This window comes from Coregonus clupeaformis, chromosome 25 (assembly GCF_020615455.1).
Source record: "Coregonus clupeaformis isolate EN_2021a chromosome 25, ASM2061545v1, whole genome shotgun sequence".
NCBI lineage: Eukaryota > Metazoa > Chordata > Actinopteri > Salmoniformes > Salmonidae > Coregonus > Coregonus clupeaformis.
Genome location: NC_059216.1, coordinates 1,837,501 through 1,858,100, shown reverse-complemented (window position 1 = coordinate 1,858,100; position 20,600 = coordinate 1,837,501). Strand labels below are relative to the sequence as shown.

At 44.7% G+C, this 20,600-nt stretch overlaps 1 protein-coding gene across 1 annotated transcript in view; it reads left to right on the top strand.

Annotated features, from left to right (window-relative positions):
* Positions 1 to 1,181: 1,181 nt before the first annotated feature.
* Positions 1,182 to 20,600, top strand: part of relt (RELT TNF receptor) — a 44,768-nt gene continuing 25,349 nt past the window's right edge. Inside the window, exon 1 of the mRNA XM_041878723.2 lies at positions 1,182 to 1,520. The gene's annotated coding sequence lies outside the window, so the exon portion shown is untranslated. The remainder of the gene's footprint in view (positions 1,521 to 20,600) is intronic.

Here is a 20,600-nt window from a genome sequence, read left to right as displayed (position 1 = left end):
CGGCCTCACAACTGCAGACCACGTGTAATCACGCCAGCCCAGAACCTCCACATCCGGCTTCTTCACCTGCGGGATCGTCTGAGACCAGCCACCCGGACAGCTGATGAAACTGGGTTTGCACAACCGAAGAATTTCTGCACAAACTGTCAGAAACCATCTCAGGGAAGCTGATCTGCGTGCTCGTCGTCCTCACCAGGGTCTTGACCTGACTCCAGTTCGGCATCGTAACCGTCTTCAGTGAGCAAGTGCTCACCTTCGATGGCCACTGGCACGCTGGAGAAGTGTGTTCTTCACGGATTAATCCCAGTTTCAACTGTACCTGGCAGGTGGCGTAGTGTGGGCGAGCAGTTTGCTGATGTCAACGTTGTGAACAGAGTGCCTCATGGTGGCGGTGGGGTCATGGTATGGGCAGGCAGAACGAACACATTTTGGGGTGCATTTTATCGATGGCAATTTGAATAAACAGAGATACCGTGACGAGATCCTGAGGCCCATTGTCGTGACATTAATCTGCCGCCATCACCTCATGTTTCAGCATGATAATGCACGGCCCCATGTCACAAGGATCTGTACACAATTCCTGGAAGATGAAAATGTCTCATTAGGGCCTAATTTATTTATTTCAATTGACTGATTTCCTTATATGAATTGTAACTTTGTAAAATGTTTGAAATTGTAGCATTTATATATTTTTTCTGTGTATATAAGGCCCAGTGTCATGTACAGTGCAAGCATTCTTTTTGAATAGGCTACCCTCTTTAAAGGACATGCAGTCTTGTTTAGGTCATATCTTTTCAATAAGCTACCCTCTTTAAAGGACATGCAGTCTTGTTTAGGTCATATCTTTTCAATAGGCTACCCTCTTTAAAGGACATGCAGTCTTGTTTAGGTCATATCTTTTCAATAGGCTACCCTCTTTAAAGGACATGCAGTCTTGTTTAGGTCATATCTTTTCAACTTTGATGTGTTGATTTTGCAGAAGTCATGGCAAAGACATTCTTGATCATTTATCAAGTCATTTAGTAGTCTAGTACAAGCAGCCGATAGGCCAAGTCAGGAAGGTTAGGGAAGTTAGGTGGCCAGGTGAGTGCAAACTGTTTGCGAGGCTCTGTTGTCATAGCAAAGCTTTAGGCGCCCTGATGATGCGCGAGCAGGCTGCTAGGAGGATGAATCCCGAAAGATGGCTCCTGGTCCCGTTAACTCACCGGCGTTGCGGTCCCGGTAGATTCCCCGCATTGACTCGTGATGAGTTCAGCAGCAGCAGAGGAGGTGCGCGGAAAGAAAACATGGGCACACTCCACTCGGGTTTCAGCCGATGACGTAGCGGCCTGTAAACTCAACAAGATAATTTACTGTATTTACATTTCTGGATCAAAGAGAGCTCGCGAGGGGGTAGGCCTACTTCCTACCGGCATTTTCTTTTTATGTTTTAAAAATATTCCTTATATATGCTGCGTACGCGAATATCTGACAATGATCTTCCAAGACCACTGATTTAGCCCTATTTATCCAACAATCTGGTAAGTGTATAAACTTTTAGTTTATAGTTTTGCTTGTTTCATGTTAGAGCATCAGTTTTTCTGTCTCTTCTGCTTTTGGTTTGACAGCTTTTACAACATTTTACGACGCATTTCGCTAATACATAGTAATATTGCCTCAATTAGCCCATTTATATAGGCTATAGCTAGGCTTGTACTTGTAGATCTGGTTCTTACAATGAAAATCTTTCACTTCCGATTAAATTGAATAGGAGTTGTGATTTTTTATTTTGCTATCGCATGCAATAGTTTCCCACATTGTGTTATTTATAAGGATGGGAAGTATATGCACCACTTTGTTTGGTTATATTCACTGAAACGATGTCACCACGAGTTGAGGCTCTCGTTCAAGTTTATCCCAATATCATAATTATGTTATGTTGTCCATGTTAAGAATAGGCTAGTGTAGCATATTTTGATAGTGTCTGTGTCTCGTGTTGCTCTGTCTGAGTCTGTGGTATAGTACAATGTAAGTAATTGGCGCATTTTGTGAGATGCATCTCCCCAGCCACTGCAGGCAATGCGGTTTCCTAGTCAGCAGTAGTGTCACACGGCGAGTGGAAATATGGACAGCGCATGATGCCATGTCTTTATGACTCGTGTGTCGCATGTAGCGTAGATTAATTTGAGCAGTAGCCAAGGCTGGGCTATATCCAGAACAAATCATGTAAATTGTATAACCTACGGGCATAAACTGAAACGCCGTGTTAGGCCACACTAAACATGGGTTTTCATAGTTAGAAAGTTGTCAATTTAGAGAGAGGGCCTTCTGTCAAATTTTCTCTACTCACTTCTAAGCTATCCGACATTCTGTCTGTGAGTGACACGTTTTATGTGAGATGTGAACGTGTCTATGTTGTGAACGTAACTGTGGTCTTGTCCTATCTGTGGCGCACGTCTCCCCTCGCTCTCCACCTCGCACTGCCACGCATGGGTGCGTGATGAACTCACTGTAGCCTATTAATCATGAGTGAAACCCTAGAATCCCCTTTCCGTGCTGGATCAGTCTTTCAGGGTTTCCACTAGTTACCACAGCCACAAGGTCAAAATTGGCAATATCATACTTTTTTTCTTCTTCTGGTAATCATTTAAGGTTTGACATAAGGTTATTGGTGTGGTTAGGTTCAAGATCACATTTTAAGAAGGAAATTGTAGAAATAAGCGGTGTTTATTACTTTGTGGCTGTGGTAACTAGTGACGACCGTCTCCGTGGATAGGCTTGTCACTACGGTTTAGTATCACAGACCCAGATCAAATTAATCCACAGGTAGGTTTCAATGAAGTATATAAACCCTGGATTGTTGATGCTATGTATTGGCCAATGAGAGGCTTTGAAGCCACGGGTCGGCCATATTGACACTCCCCAAACGGAGCAGTCCTCCATAGGAATTAATGGACTTCTATATTATTTAAAGTCCTGTAGAAGTCCAATATTTTTTTCAAGGACTAAATGACATGTATTTAAGTATTTTTGTTGTTGTGGGGACAGTAAAATTAGAACCTTTTAAAAATTATACTTAAATTTGTTTTAAATATTTGTTAATTTTTTATGTTTAGCTCACATAATATAATGTAAAGTATGTATTAAGGTGTTTGTAATATAATAAACGTGGCAAAAATAAATGTAGACATTAATACATTAATTTCTTTAGCTTCCAAAATATTTTTTACAATGGTGGGGGAGTGCCAAGATTGAGGTGTGGTGGCTTCAACACAGCGCAACCTGGCAGTCATCTAGTGTATATTTAAATAATTTGTAGGTTTAGGTTTAATTCTCGTTCAGTTAGTCAATAACTAAATATGTGACTGAACTTGAATGACATGCCTGTGACTCCATATTTAAATGGAGTCAACTGTGGTACTACCATAGTCATCTGATAACTGATACCATAGATGTCTATGGACCCACACTATCATAGCCTTGACATAAGTGGAATTTGGTACAAGAGGCTTTATCTGGGCCAGTGGACACCAGCCCAAAGGTACCAGTTGCAGAGAGAACTATTCAATCTTGTATCAACAATAAATTGTTTTTGGTGGTTTAGTTTGTGATGCATTGTTATTGCCAACAGTGAATAACAATGAACGGTTAGTCTCTGACGCTGTCCACACGTGTGACCTACTAATTATGCCATAATTGTGCCATCATTGTAATGCCTTGTCTACTGGGTGTGTTTGCCATTCAACTTAGGCCTATCTGTAATATATATTTGTTTGTGTGAGTTTTGGCAAACAAAGATGGATTGCCCCTGTGCAGAACTTTCAATATATTATCTGTTATTGAACTGGCAACAGACTTTAACCAGCCACTATTTTAGACATTTAATTCCTCTTAAAACCATCTCCTGACATTGCCCACAAAAGGCAAACGGCCCAGCTGTGATTAAGGAGTTTGTGATGTCCTGAGAGGAGGACATACTGTATCAGCGTTAACCCTGCGGACACACACACACACACACACACACACACACAGACGCCTCTGACACACACACACACACACACATGTGTACTAAGGACACACACACATGTGTACTAAGGACACACACACATGTGTACTAAGGACGCACACACACACACACACACACACACACACACACACACACATGTGTACTAAGGACACACACACATGTGTACTAAGGACGCACACACATGTGCAATGGACACAGACACTGATGCTCCTGAAGTTTTCTCCAAGAGGAGGGGAGTCATGTTATCATGCAGGCCAAATTCTTGGCAGAAAGTGCCATTGTGGAGGGCCAAATTCCTGCTTGGTTATATCAATAGGACCCCTCCCACTGCAGCTGAGGAGAGGAGTGGGTCTTTCATAACTCACTCCTCGCTCTCTGAGTCTGTCTGTCTGTCTGTCTGTGGGACTCCCTGCTAGAGGCCTGGTGTAGGACTGGTTATGTAATGTGTAGGGCCTTGTGACCAGACCAAGAAAACCTCGTGCCCTAAATGAGAGAGGAGCCCTTTTCGGTTCACCCCAAAACGTTCTGGTAGAGAAAGGGTGAACAAAGCATGGTCTGGATATAGAAGAGGATGTGCCTGTGTGAGTTTGTATCCCCTTATTGGTTTGTACGTTTGTATCCCCTTATTGGTTTGTGAGTTTGTATCCCCTTATTGGTTTGTGGGTTTGTATCCCCTTATTGGTTTGTATCCCCTTGTTGGTTTGTATCCCCTTATCGATTTGTGAGTTTGTATCCCCTTATTGGTTTGTATCCCCTTATTGGTTTGTGAGTTTGTATCCCCTTATTGGTTTGTGGGTTTGTATCCCCTTATTGGTTTGTATCCCCTTATTGGTTTGTATCCCCTTATTGGTTTGTACGTTTGTATCCCCTTATTGGTTTGTATCCCCTTGTTGGTTTGTATCCCCTTATTGGTTTGTGAGTTTGTATCCCTTTATCGATTTGTGAGTTTGTATCCCCTTATTGGTTTGTATCCCCTTATTGGTTTGTATCCCCTTATTGGTTTGTACGTTTGTATCCCCTTATTGGTTTGTATCCCCTTGTTGGTTTGTATCCCCTTATCGATTTGTGAGTTTGTATCCCCTTATTGGTTTGTATCCCCTTATTGGTTTGTGAGTTTGTATCCCCTTATTGGTTTGTGGGTTTGTATCCCCTTATTGGTTTGTATCCCCTTATTGGTTTGTATCCCCTTATTGGTTTGTACGTTTGTATCCCCTTATTGGTTTGTGAGTTTGTATCCCCTTATTGGTTTGTGGGTTTGTATCCCCTTATTGGTTTGTATCCCCTTATTGGTTTGTACGTTTGTATCCCCTTATTGGTTTGTATCCCCTTGTTGGTTTGTATCCCCTTATTGGTTTGTGAGTTTGTATCCCCTTATCGATTTGTGAGTTTGTATCCCCTTATTGGTTTGTATCCCCTTATTGGTTTGTATCCCCTTATTGGTTTGTACGTTTGTATCCCCTTATTGGTTTGTATCCCCTTGTTGGTTTGTATCCCCTTATCGATTTGTGAGTTTGTATCCCCTTATTGGTTTGTATCCCCTTATTGGTTTGTGAGTTTGTATCCCCTTATTGGTTTGTGGGTTTGTATCCCCTTATTGGTTTGTATCCCCTTATTGGTTTGTATCCCCTTATTGGTTTGTACGTTTGTATCCCCTTATTGGTTTGTATCCCCTTGTTGGTTTGTATCCCCTTATTGGTTTGTGAGTTTGTATCCCCTTATCGATTTGTGAGTTTGTATCCCCTTATTGGTTTGTATCCCCTTATTGCTTTGTATCCCCTTATTGGTTTGTACGTTTGTATCCCCTTATTGGTTTGTATCCCCTTGTTGGTTTGTATCCCCTTATCGATTTGTGAGTTTGTATCCCCTTATTGGTTTGTATCCCCTTATTGGTTTGTATCCCCTTATTGGTTTGTACGTTTGTATCCCCTTATTGGTTTGTATCCCCTTGTTGGTTTGTATCCCCTTATTGGTTTGTGAGTTTGTATCCCCTTATTGGTTTGTACGTTTGTATCCCCTTATTGGTTTGTATCCCCTTATTGGTTTGTGAGTTTGTATCCCCTTATTGGTTTGTATCCCTTTATTGGTTTGTATCCCCTTATTGGTTTGTATCCCTTTATTGGTTTGTATCCCTTTATTGGTTTGTATCCCCTTGTTGGTTTGTATCCCTTTATTGGTTTGTATCCCTTTATTGGTTTGTATCCCCTTATTGGTTTGTATCCCTTTATTGGTTTGTATCCCCTTGTTGGTTTGTATCCCTTTATTGGTTTGTATCCCCTTGTTGGTTTGTATCCCTTTATTGGTTTGTATCCCTTTATTGGTTTGTATCCCCTTATTGGTTTGTATCCCTTTATTGGTTTGTATCCCCTTGTTGGTTTGTATCCCCTTATTGGTTTGTGAGTTTGTATCCCCTTATTGATTTGTGGGTTTGTATCCCCTTATTGGTTTGTATCCCCTTATTGATTTGTGAGTTTGTATCCCCTTATTGGTTTGTATCCCCTTATTGATTTGTGAGTTTGTATCCTCTTATTGGTTTGTATCCCCTTATTGGTTTGTGAGTTTGTATCCCCTTATTGGTTTGTGAGTTTGTATCCCCTTATTGGTTTGTATCCCTTTATTGGTTTGTATCCCCTTATTGGTTTGTATCCCCTTATTGGTTTGTATCCCCTTATTGGTTTGTGAGTTTGTATCCCCTTATTGGTTTGTATCCCCTTATTGGTTTGTGAGTTTGTATCCCCTTATTGGTTTGTATCCCCTTATTGGTTTGTATCCCCTTATTGATTTGTGAGTTTGTATCCCCTTATTGGTTTGTATCCCCTTATTGATTTGTGAGTTTGTATCCTCTTATTGGTTTGTATCCCCTTATTGGTTTGTGAGTTTGTATCCCCTTATTGGTTTGTGAGTTTGTATCCCCTTATTGGTTTGTATCCCCTTATTGGTTTGTATCCCCTTATTGGTTTGTATCCCTTTATTGGTTTGTATCCCCTTATTGGTTTGTATCCCTTTATTGGTTTATATCCCCTTATTGGTTTGTGAGTTTTATCCCCTTATTGGTTTGTATCCCCTTATTGGTTTGTGAGTTTGTATCCCCTTATTGGTTTGTATCCCCTTATTGGTTTGTGAGTTTGTATCCCCTTATTGGTTTGTATCCCCTTATTGGTTTGTGAGTTTGTATCCCCTTATTGGTTTGTGAGTTTGTATCCCCTTATTGGTTTGTATCCCCTTATTGGTTTGTGAGTTTGTATCCCCTTATTGGTTTGTATCCTCTTATTGGTTTGTATCCCCTTATTGGTTTGTGAGTTTGTATCCCCTTATTGGTTTGTATCCCCTTATTGGTTTGTGAGTTTGTATCCCCTTATTGGTTTGTGAGTTTGTATCCCCTTATTGGTTTGTGAGTTTGTATCCCCTTATTTTGTTTGTATCCCCTTATTGGTTTGTGAGTTTGTATCCCCTTATTGGTTTGTATCCCCTTATTGGTTTGTATCCCCTTATTGGTTTGTATCCTCTTATTGGTTTGTATCCCCTTGTTGGTTTATAAGTTTGTATCCCCTTATTGGTTTGTGTCCCCTTATTGGTTTGTGATTTTGTATCCCCTTATTGGTTTGTGAGTTTGTATCCCCTTATTGGTTTGTGAGTTTGTATCCCCTTATTGGTTTGTATCCCCTTATTGGTTTGTGAGTTTGTATCCCCTTATTGGTTTGTGAGTTTGTATCCCCTTATTGGTTTGTGAGTTTGTATCCCCTTATTGATTTGTGAGTTTGTAATTTCTTTGAGTGAATGTCTTGTCTCGAGGAGGTGGGGTGGAGAAGGTGTGAAAGGAAGCGGTTAAGGACTGGAGACAGCGAGAGTACAAGGGAGGGATGGCAGGAAAGGAGTGTAACTATTTTGAGGCCTCATGAGGAACCCAAAGCCTTCGAAGGTGGTGACCTCTGTCTGGGTTGCCAGTCACCCAGCACTGACAGACTGACAGAAGAGGAGACACCACAATCAAGCTCTTAAATGTCCCAGCTGATAGGGACTGTAACTATGGTAACTCCAACAACAACTGTAACCAACAGGAAGCGTACTGCAGCCTTTCACCTCTATGAGGATTTGGGACAAGAGGAGGAAGCCAACCTACATACATTACACTGTACTCACTGGGAACACACACACTGTACGAAGTGATACATGATCTATTGTATTAATGGGTCAGGTATATTCTTTGTGAGTTGTGGGTCTTACTTAGACTCTCCTACACACCTAGAAAACGTTTTGACCTGGCCTGATCATGTAGTGCCACACACCTTAGCCTGTGTGTGTGTGTGTGTTGCAGAGAGGGATACAGGGGCATGGCTGGGCTGTAATCAAGCTATCCGTCTGTCCTGCTGTCCATAAATGGAGCAGATGGGAACACATCCAGTCAGCCCATGCCACTGCGGTCCCCATCCCAATGTCAGCCAGGAATATCCCTGCCAAGGAAATTCCCACTTCAATCCCCAGAGTCTGAATCCGACCTGGACCCATTTCTCTGGACGCAGGGCACATGAACGGTATAATTAAAGGAGAGACTGAGACACGAGACAGAGGGGGAACTATTCCCAAAACCGGAACGCTGTATCCCAGTGATCAGAGGGGGAACTATTCCCAAAACCGGAACGCTGTATCCCAGTGATCAGAGGGGGAACTATTCCCAAAACCGGAACGCTGTATCCCAGTGATCAGAGGGGGAACTATTCCCAATACTGGAACGCTGTATCCCAGTGATCAGAGGGGGAACTATTCCCAAAACCGGAACGCTGATCAGAGTGATCTCGGTTTTGGACACGCAGCAGAATTACAACGTTCAGGGGAAGCTCAGAAAAACTGCATTGGAATTTTGTTCTGGATTTCCATAAAATAGACACACAGAAGCACACATGCAGGTACGCAAACACACACACACACACACAAACAAAAACACCTGATGAACCACATATACATTTCCTCTAAAATATTTGTGATGATAACCAAAGGCTTTTCTGCTCTCTCTTCTGTTAATCTGATTGGTTGAACCCAGGAGATGAGAGGGGCTAATATATGATGAAGAAAGGGTGAAACCATCTATTAATTCAAGGTCAAAGTGTGAGAGGTCAGGGAGTGCGTGACTTCAGGAATGATCTTTACAGGACTGAGGTCAGCTGAAGCCACAGAAGAGAGACCACAGGAACGGCAGCCATTTTAGAAAACGAGGAGCGATAAAAACCACACTGCTGACAAAAATGAGCAAGATGTTGCCACAGCAACGTCCAGCCAAACCTAATCTCACACACACACACACACATATAAATACACAGCCAAACCTAACCTCCAGTCCTTTGTGACCAGGCAGAACTGAATTTTCTGTGATTGTTTTGAGCCTCAATCATTCATGCGACTATTTCGGCAGCCATGTTTGATGCTTAACTATGACTGTGTCTGAAAAACAGAACAACCACCAAGTAATGACATGCCATTCAACACAGCAGGAAATTGAGACCTTGAATTTCCGTGGGCAGCATATTTTTCATAAAGATATTGAACCCAACTAAAATGTTTGATGCATAAGTATATGTGTGTGAAATGGGGCCAAACTGTAGGAGGCAAACTGATAGTTAGGAAAGCCAAAAAGAAGAGATGAGGAAAGTACCACCTGCCTCGACTGTAACACCCATGACTAAACCCTGCTCAGAAACACATAGTCTGCATGCACACACACACACTCATTGACTAATTTAACATTCCCGAGAGCTGGTTCCCACCAGAGGCATCATGTACAAGTGCACGTGCCCCCCTCAGATTTGTCCTGTTCAAAAAAAATAAAAAAATAAAAAAAGGAAATTATTTACTACTAAACATTTTATCACAAATATTTATAAAAAAGATCTGTCAGCGGTATTTTGCGGAGGGGGACACTGACTGGACTGGACCCCACTATTCTCCCTAGTAAGTGGTTCCTTCCAAGGTACACAGAGCAAAGATATGCAAGGCAATGTGCTAGATACTGAGGAGAGTGTGTTGAGGGACGACACACACAGCGTTTGATTTGATTTTAGCTGCCGGTGATGGGCAGGAGGTATGTTTGTAAATAAATTTGATCAAGCTATGTAGCCTATTGATTCCTTCTTGATGAATAAATAAAACAAACATGTTTTGTTTCTCTGTATAACTAGTCAGTAGCCACCTAGCAATTTCATGAAGTTGACTTTAGCTAGAGCTATGCTTAGATAATTTATGCAGACAAATATACATATTTTGACATAGAATTAGGCATAATGATTATGACTAGATTGCAGGAAAAAGCTGTTTTAGGTGTTTGAAAAATGAAAAAAACCCTCCTGACCACCCTCCGGTCCGGACCACTCTCCCTCCATCCTCACGTACTTCATGCCCCCTCTAAGATAATTAGTGCATGACGCCCCTGATTCCCACTGAAGGGTTTGGCTGTGGACACACTGGATTGACCTTTACTCTGGTAGCCCTGAGGCCCAGTATGAAATAAAGGACATTTTCAGGACATTCCATTTAGTGTGAAACTGTATTTTCCTACTGAGATAAGAGAACTCTCTTCCAGAATCTCCTCAGACATTCCCAGACACCTGCAATCTTTGTTCAATTGAAAGTTGTTGAAGGTGTTATCAGTCTCATATTACCCAATGTCTGTGATGATGCATGTATACGTCATTCAGAATGACTACATGTTGAGACCTTAGGGCTGTTCGGCCATCTTATCAATTGTATCAGGTGACTGTTGGGACATTAAATACATTTTCTGAACTTGATGACCGCCGTCTGTCTCATGTACACCAAAATCTCCCCCAAAGCCTTCACCACCGTCATACCGCACAGAGGGTGGGACTTTCCCCTGGAAGTGCTGATTGTTCCAGGCTCTCATGAACCATTTCCCCACTTTCTCATTTTCACTTGTTCTCCTGCAGTGTCTGCGCCTCAAAGTTATGTTGTGTGTGTGTGTGTGCATAAAAGTGATTTGAGTTTCAGTGGCTACATTCTAGGTAAGGAATATAACACCATTGGTGAATTGGCCAGGAATCCAACTCCATAGGTATTGAGTTATTCTAGCATAAGGTATTCATTTAGATCCTGTGTTTATGTCTATAACGCTAAAGGGAAGAATACAAACACACTCACCTAAACATACTCCCTCTGTGTGTGTGGGCCTCTTGTTTCTCATTCCATATCCCCTTTTCCTCAGCACTTGAAACCTGTCACAAATGCCTTGTAAATATTTAATATTTTTTAATGCACACTGTTTCTACGTGTTAGTTTACCACTCTTCATAATTCATTAATAATGATAATAATGATATTAGTGCGTCTAACTTTCTCACTCATTATTATTCACGATTCATTCAGGACTATCCGTAATCATGGCCGCATCCACATTAATGTAGAAGTGTTTAGAAACAAATTCTATTCCTATTTAAAAAATAAAAGTGACTCCAAAATGACACTTTCTATTGGGCACAAAATAATCTGAAACAAAACCAAAACAAAGCAAATGCATCCAACAAGTTTGTAGAGTCACAAGAAAAATGGGACCAAATACTAAACCTTTGACTCCTTTAATGCACATACAGTAGAAGTGAATTTGTCCCAATACTTTTGGTCCCCTAATGGGGGGACTATGTACAAAAAAGTCCTATAATTTCTAAACGGTTCACTCGATATGGATGAAAATCCCCTCAAATTAAAGCAGTCTGCACGTTAACCTCATAGTCATTGTATCATTTCAAATCCAAAGTGCTGGAGTACAGAGCCAAAACAACAACATTGTCACTGTCCCAATACTCCTGGAGCTCACTGTAGTTATGGTGTATCTATCAATGGGGCCATTTGATTATTTCTCTATCCTGAGCTAATTGTAAGTCCTTGACAGAGGCTGCTAAGTGTGTCACACTGTGGAGCTGAGGGAAACGGGGACTGTGTAGTGTCCATGCACCTCTGGTGTCCCTCTTCTGTTTCCATTGTGACATCAGAGGTCGTACTCCAGCTTGCCGGAGAACTGGATGCAAATCACTAAATTCTGAGGTGATGTGATGAGCACTGCATGTAGTTTAGAGAGGGAATATCCTGTCCACTAATGCTAATTCTATGGCTCTCTGTGTTTCTCTGCGTGTTTGTCTCTGTCGCACTCAGTGAGTGATGTCATTCCAGTGCAATTTTACCCCAGTGACATCACATAGTCTCTCCTGTGTCTGTGTACGAAACTGTGTGTATCTGGTTGACTTCTCTCTCCTCCTCAGACGTCAGAGAAACAAGCTGAGAGTATGAAAAGCACGAGCTGAGAGTATGAAAAGCACGAGCTGAGAGTATGAAAAGCACGAGCTGAGAGTATGAAAAGCACGAGCTGATAGTATGAAAAGCACGAGCTGAGAGTATGAAAAGCACGAGCTGAGAGTATGAAAAGCACGAGCTGAGAGTATGAAAAGCACGAGCTGAGAGTATGGAATATCATCTTGATTGTACCGCATTAAATACCCCCCTAACAGAAGGCAAAAAAATAAGACTAGAATGGTGACGGGGAGTATGTACCTCAGTAGGTACCTACATTTAAAGATAGAGCACTCACAGGTAGAGAGCACTCACAGGTAATAATATAATATAATATGCCATTTAGCAGACGCTTTTATCCAAAGCGACTTACAGTCATGCGTGCATACATTTTTTTTTTTTTGTGTATGGGTGGTCCCGGGGATCGAACCCACTACCTTGGCGTTACAAGCGCCGTGCTCTACCAGCTGAGCTACAGAGGACCACAGGTAGAGAGCACTCATGGGTAGAGAGCACTCACAGGTAGAGAGCACTCACAGGTAGAGAGCACTCACAGGTAGAGAGCACTCACAGGTAGAGAGCACTCACAGGTAGAGAGCACTCACAGGTAGAGAGCACTCACAGGTAGAGAGCACTCACAGGTAGAGAGCATTCACAGGTAGAGAGCACTCACAGGTAGAGAGCACTCACAGGTAGAGAGCACTTGATACAGAGTCTCCACTTGACCTGTCCGCTCAGAAGAAAAGGACCTATTCCAGTCACTATTTTTTCCTGTTGCGGTTTCATGCATCCTATGTCCCTCTTTCTTTAATCCCAAGGCTTTTCTCAGTGTAGCCCAAGCATGACATCATGGGCCCAGAAAAAGGCTTTAGACACTTTGTCCGTGATTTCAGTCTTCACCCAAAACCACTGTGGAATGATGCACATGTTTTTGCCATCCCTTCATTCTTTCTTTTCTATTCTATTTTTGGCCCAAAGATAACAAAACAAAAATGTGACTGGCAATCAGTGGGCATCACACCCTATTTTTTTTTCTTCCATTGGTCAAATAAAGGCGGAGGAGTTTGGACAAAGCCCAATAATTACTGTTTAACACAGCTGACCAGGTTTAAATAGTATTTCTCCTTCTCTCCCTCCCTCTTTCTCTTCTCCCCACTGTTCTTAACCTCCTATTCCTCTCTCTCTTGTTTTTGTTTTTTCATTTTCATCTTTTGCCTTTCTGTTGGGTTCTTTATTATAGTCCTGTGTATTTTTGGAGGTGTTACTTCCCCATTTACAGTGTTTTCAGAAAGTATTCACACCCCTTGACTTTTTCCACGTTTTGTTGTGTTACAGCCTGAATTTAAATGGATTAAATGTAGATTTTGTGTCACGGGCCTACGCACAATACCCCATAATGTCAAAGTGGAATGTTGTTTTTTGACGTTTGTACAAATTAATTAAAAATTAAAAGCTGAAATGTTTTGAGTCAATAAGTATTCAACCCCTTTGTTATGGCAAGCCTAAATAAGTTCAGGAGTAAAAATTTGCTTAACAAGTCACGTAATAAGTTGCATGGACTCACTCTGTGTGCAATAATAGTGGTTAACATCGATTTTTGAATGACTACCTCATCTCTGTACCCCACACATACAACTAAATGTAAGGTCCCTCAGTCGAGCAATGAATTTCAAACACAGATTCAACCACAAAGACCAGGGAGGTTTTCCAATGCCTCGCAAAGAAGGGCACCTATTGGTTGATATATTTTTTAAGACATTGAATATCCCTTTGAGCATGGTGAAGTTATTAATTACACTTTGGATGGTGTATCAATACACCCAGTCATTACAAAGATACAGGCGTCCTTCCTAACTCAGTTGCCGGAGAGGAAGGAAACCGCACAGGGATTTCACCATGAGGCCAATGGTGACTTTAAAACAGTTACAGAGTTTAATGGCTGTGATAGGAGAAAACTGGGCAATGGATCAACACCATTGTAGTTACTCCACAATACTAACTTAAATGACAGAGTGGAAAAATAAGGAAGCCTGTACAGAATACAAATATTCCAAAACATGCATCCTGTTTGCAATAAGGCACTAAAGTAAAAATGCAAAAAATGTGGCAAAGGAATTAACTTTATGTCCTGAATAGAAAATGTTATGTTTGGGGCAAATCCAACACAACACATCACTGAGTAACACCCTTCATGTTTTCAAGCAAGGTGGTGGCTGCATCATGTTATGGGTATGCTTGTCATTGTCAAGGACGAGGACGTTTTTTTTGTTGATAAAAATAAATGGGATAAAGCTAAGCACAGGCAAAATTCTAGAATCTTGGTTCAGTCTGTTTTCCAACAGACACTGGGAGACAAATTCACCTTTCAGGAGGACAATAACCTAAAACACAAGGCCAAATATACACTGGAGTTGCTTATCAAGATGACATTGAACATTTCTGAGTGGCCTAGTTACAGTTTCGACTTAAATCGGCTTGAAAATCTATGGCAAGACTGGAAAATGGCTGTCTAGCAATGATCAACAACCAACAGCCTGAATTTTTTTTTTTTAAAGAATAGTGTCCAAATATTGTACAATCCAGGTGTGCAAAGCTCTTAGAGACTTACCCAGAAAGACTCGCAGCTGTAATCACTGCCAAAGGTGATTCTAACATGTATTGACTCAGGGGTGTGAATACTTATGGAAATGTACTATTTCTGTATTTTATTTTCAATAATTGTGCATTGGAGTATGGTGTGTAGATGGGTGAGGGGAAAAAAACAATTTTGAATTCAGGCTGTAATACAACAAAATGTGGAAAAAGTCAAAGGGTGTGAATACTTTCTGAAGGCACTAATCCTCAGTCCATCTCTCCATTTATGCCTGCCTCTCCTTGCCTCTGCCTCTCTCTGCCACTCCTTGCCTCTGCCTCTCTGTGCCACTCCTTGGCTCTGCCTCTCTCTGCCACTCCTTGCCTCTGCCTCTCTGTGCCTCTCCTTGCCTCTGCCTCTCTGTGCCACTACTTGCCTCTGCCTCTCTGTGCCACTCCTTGCCTCTCTGTGCCACTCCTTGCCTCTCTGTGCCACTCCTTGCCTTTCTCCCTCACTCCTTGCCTCTCTGTCCTCAAAGTGACATGGCATATGGCTGGTACGGGCCGGGAAACGAGGAGGATATGAAAACTGAAAAATGCAAACAATAGACTACAATCACAGGACTGTCAGCTCTGAGGCCAAGACCAAGACTGAGTGAATTCAGGGGAAATGAAGTGAGAGAGAAGACAGAAGGAGAGAGACTATAGACAGAGAAAGAAGGATAGAGAGACATGGAGAGGGGAGAGACGGATACATGAAGAGAAATGGATAGGAGAGACAGTACTAGAAATGGAGATTAGAGACTTTACTAGAAATGGATAGGAGAGACTGAGTACTAGAAATGGATAGGAGAGACTGTACTAGAAATGGATAGGAGAGACTGTACTAGAAATGGATAGGAGAGACTGTACTAGAAATTGATAGGAGAGACTGAGTACTAGAAAGAGAGAGGAGAGACTGAGTACTAGAAAGAGAGTGGAGAGACTGAGTACTAGAAAGAGAGAGGAGAGACAGTACTAGAAATGGATAGTAGAGACAGTACTAGAAATGGATAGGAGAGACTGTACTAGAAATGGATAGTAGAGACTGTAATATAAATTGATAGGAGAGACTGAGTACTAGAAAGAGAGAGGAGAGACTGAGTACTAGAAATGGATAGGAGAGACTGAGTACTAGAAAGAGAGAGGAGAGACAGTACTAGAAATGGATAGTAGAGACAGTACTAGAAATGGATAGTAGAGACTGTACTAGAAATTGATAGGAGAGACTGAGTACTAGAAAGAGAGAGGAGAGACTGAGTACTAGAAAGAGAGAGGAGAGACTGAGTACTAGAAATGGATAGGAGAGACTGAGTACTAGAAAGAGAGAGGAGAGACAGTACTAGAAATGGATAGTATAGACAGTACTAGAAATGGAGAGGAGAGACTGTACTAGAAATGGATAGGAGAGACTGAGTACTAGAAAGAGAGAGGAGAGACTGAGTACTAGAAATGGAGAGGGAGAAAGAATTAGTCTGAATTGGTTAGAGGGATGGAGGAGAGAGGGGGTAGAGACAGAGAGGGGGGAGAGACAGAGAGAGGGGAGAGACAGAGAGAGGAGAGACAGAGAGAGGGGAGAGACAAAGAGAGGGGAGAGACAGAGAGGAGAGACAGAGAGAGGGACAGACCGAGAGAGGGGAGACAGAGAGAGGGGAGAGACAGAGAGGGGAGAGAGAGAGAGGGAGAGACAGAGAGAGGGGGAGACAGAGAGAGGGAGGAGACATAGAGAGGGGAGACATAGAGAGAGGGGAGAGACAGAGAGAGGGGAGAGAGACAGAGAGGCGGGAGAGAGACAGAGAGGGGGAGAGTGACAGAGAGAGGGGAGAGACAGAGATAGGAGAGACAGAGAGGGGGGAGAGAGACAGAGAGGGGGGAGAGACAGAGAGGGGGAGAGACAGAGAGAGGGGAGAGACAGAGAGAGAGGAGAGAGACAGAGAGAGGGGAGAGACAGAGAGAGGGGGAGACAGAGATAGGAGAGACATAGATAGGAGAGACAGAGAGAGGGGAGAGACAGAGAGGGGGTAGAGACAGAGAGAGGGGAGAGAGGGGGAGAGACAGAGAGAGGGAGAGAGGGAGAGACAGAGAGAGGGGGGAGAGAGAGAGGGGGGAGAGACAGAGAGAGGAGAGACAGAGAGAAGGGAGAGACAGGGAGAGACAGAGAGAGGAGAGACAGAGAGAAGGGAGAGACAGAGAGAAGGGAGAGACAGAGAGAGGGGAGAGATGGGGAGACAGAGAGAGGGGAGAGACAGAGAGAAGGGAGAGACAGAGAGAGGGGAGAGATGGGGAGACAGAGAGAGGGGAGAGACAGAGAGGAGGGAGAGACCGAGAGAGGAGAGAGAAGGGAGAGACAGAGAGAGGGGAGAGACAGATAGAGGGGAGAGACAGAGAGAGGGGAGACAGAGCGAGGGGAGAGACAGAGAGGAGAGAGACAGAGAGAGGGGGGAGACAGAGAGAGGGGAGAGACAGAGAGAGGAGAGACAGAGAGAGGAGAGACAGAGAGATGGGGAGACGGAGAGAGGGGAGAGACAGCGAGAGGGAGAGACAGAGAGAGGGGAGAGACAGAGATGGGGGAGACAGAGAGGGGGGACAGAGAGAGGGGGGCCAGAGACAAATAGGGGGGAGAGACAGAGTGAAGGAGAGACAGAGAGAGGGGAGACATAGGGGAGAGACAGAGAGAGGAGAGAGACAGATAGAGAGAGAGAGGGAGACAGAGAGAGGGGAGAATGAGAGAGGAGAGACAGAGGGAAGGGAGAGACAGAGAGAGGGGAGACAGAGAGAGGTGAGAGACAGAGAGAGGACAGACAGAGAGAGGGGAGAGACAGAGAGAGGGGAGAGACAGAGAGGGGAGACAGAGAGAGGAGAGACAGAGAGAAGGGAAACAGAGAGGAGAGACAGAGAGAGGAGAGACAGAGAGAGGGGAAACAGAGAGGAGAGACAGAGAGAGGGGAGAGACAGAGATGGGAGAGACAGAGAGAGGAGAGACAGAGAGAGAGGGGAGAGATTGAGGGGGGAGAGTGACAGAGAGGGGGGAGAGACAGAGAGGGGAGAGACAGAGAGAGGGGAGAGACAGAGAGAGCGGGAGAGACAGAGAGAGGAGAGAGAGAGGAGACAGAGAGAGGAGAGACAGAGATGGAGAGACAGAGAGAGGAGAGACAGAGAGAGGGGAGAGATTGAGGGGGAGAGTTTGACAGAGAGGGGAGAGACAGAGAGGGGAGAGACAGAGATAGGGGAGAGAGAGAGAGCGAGAGAGAGAGAGAGAGAGACAGAGAGGGAGAAGAGAGAGGAGAGACAGAGAGAGGAGAGAGAGAGAGAGAGAGAGAGAGAGAGGGGGAGAGTGACAGAGAGGGGGAGAGACAAGAGAGGGAGAGACAGAGAGAGGGAGAGACAGAGAAAGAGAGAGAGAGAGAGACGGAGAGACAGAGAGAGGAGAGAGATGGGGAGACAAAGAGAGGGAGAGACAGAGAGGAGAGAGACAGAGAGAGGGGGGAGACAGGGAGAGGGAGAGACAGAGAGAGGGGAGACAGAGAGAGGAGAGACAGAGACAGGGGAAACAGAGAGAGGGGAGAGACAGAGAGGGGGAGACAGAGAGAGGGGAGAGACAGAGAGGAGAGAGACAGAGAGAGGGGGGAGACAGAGAGGGAGAGACAGAGAGAGGGGAGAGACAGAGAGAGGGGAGACAGAGAGAGGAGAGACAGAGACAGGAAACAGAGAGAGGGAGAGACAGAGAGGGAGACAGAGAGGGAGAGACAGAGAGAGAGGGAGAGATTGAGGGAGAGTGACAGAGAGGGAGAGAGACAGAGAGAGGGAGAGACAGAGAGAGGAGAGACAGAGAGGGGAGATAGGGGAGACAGAGAGAGGGAAGACAGAGAGAGAGAGAGACAGAGAGGAGAGAGACAGAGAGAGGGGGAGACAGAGAGAGAGAGAGATGAGAGAGAGAGAGAGGAGAGACAGAGAGAGCGGAGAGACAGAGAGAGGAGAGATGGGGAGACGAGAGAGAGAGACAGAGAGAGAGAGAGACAGAGAGAGGGGGAGACGGAGAGAGAGAGACAGAGAGAGGGGAGAGACAGAGAGAGAGAGAGAGAGAGAGAGGAGAGACAGAGACAGGGGAAACAGAGAGAGGAGAGACAGAGAGGGAGGAGACAGAGAGAGGGAGAGACAGAGAGGAGAGAGACAGAGAGAGAGAGAGAGACAGAGAGAGGGGAGACAGAGAGAGAGAGAGAGAGAGAGAGGGAGAGACAGAGAGAGGGAGACAGAGAGAGGAGAGACAGAGACAGGAGAAACAGAGAGGGAGAGACAGAGAGGGAGACAGAGAGGGAGAGACAGAGAGAGAGGAGAGATTGAGGGGGAGAGGACAAGAGGGGGAGAGACAGAGAGGAGAGACAGAGAGTGGAGAGACAGAGAGGGAGAGACAGAGAGAGGAGATACAGAGAGAGAGAGACAGAGAGAGGGGGAAGACAGAGAGAGGGGAGAGATGGGGAGACAGAGAGAGGGAAGACAGTGAGAGGGGAGAGACAGAGAGAGGGGAGAGACAGAGAGGGGAGAGACAGAGAGAGGAGAGACAGAGAGAGGGGAGAGACAGAGAGAGGGGAGATATGGGGAGACATAGAGAGGGAAGACAGAGAGAGGGGAGAGACAGAGAGGAGAGAGACAGAGAGAGGGGGAAGACAGAGAGAGGGGAGAGATGGGGAGACAGAGAGAGGGGAGAGACAGAGAGAGCGGAGAGACAGAGAGGGGAGATAGGGAGACAGAGAGAGGGAGAGACAGAGAGGAGAGAGACAGAGAGAGGGGGAGACAGAGAGGGGAGAGACAGAGAGAGAGAGAGACAGAGAGGAGAGAAGAGAGAGAGAGAGAGGGGAGAGAGAGAGAGAGGGAGAGAGAGAGAGACAGAGAGAGGGGAGAGAGAGAGGGAGATATGGGGAGACAGAGAGAGGAAGACAGAGAGAGGAGAGACAGAGAGGAGAGAGACAGAGAGAGAGGGAGACAGAGAGAGGAGAGATGGGGAGACAGAGAGAGGAGAGACAGAGAGAGGGGAGAGACAGAGAGGGGAGAGATGGGGGAGACAGAGAGAGGGGAGAGACAGAGAGAGCGGAGAGACAGAGAGAGGGGAGAGATGGGGAGACAGAGAGAGGAGAGACAGAGAGGAGAGAGACAGAGAGAGGGGGAGACAGAGAGGGGAGAGACAGAGAGAGAGAGAGAGAGAGAGAGGAGAGACAGAGAGGAGAGAGAGAGAGAGAGAGGAGAGACAGAGAGAGCGGAGAGACAGAGAGAGAGAGAGAGAGGGAGACAGAGAGAGGGAGAGACAGAGAGGAAGAGACAGAGAGAGAGGGGAGACAGAGAGAGGAGAGACAGAGAGAGGAGAGACAGAGAGAGGGAGAGACAGAGAGGAGAGATGGGGAGACAGAGAGAGGAGAGACAGAGAGAGCGGAGAGACAGAGAGAGGGGAGACAGAGAGAGGAGAGACAGAGACAGGGGAAACAGAGAGAGGGGAGAGACAGAGAGGAGAGAGACAGAGAGAGGGGAGAGACAGAGAGAGCGGAGAGACAGAGAGAGGGGAGAGATGGGGAGACAGAGAGAGGGGAGAGACAGAGAGAGCGGAGAGAGAGAGAGGGAGAGACAGAGAGAGGGGACAGAGATGGGGAGACAGAGAGAGGAGAGACAGAGAGAGCGGAGAGACAGAGAGAGGGAGAATGGGGAGACAG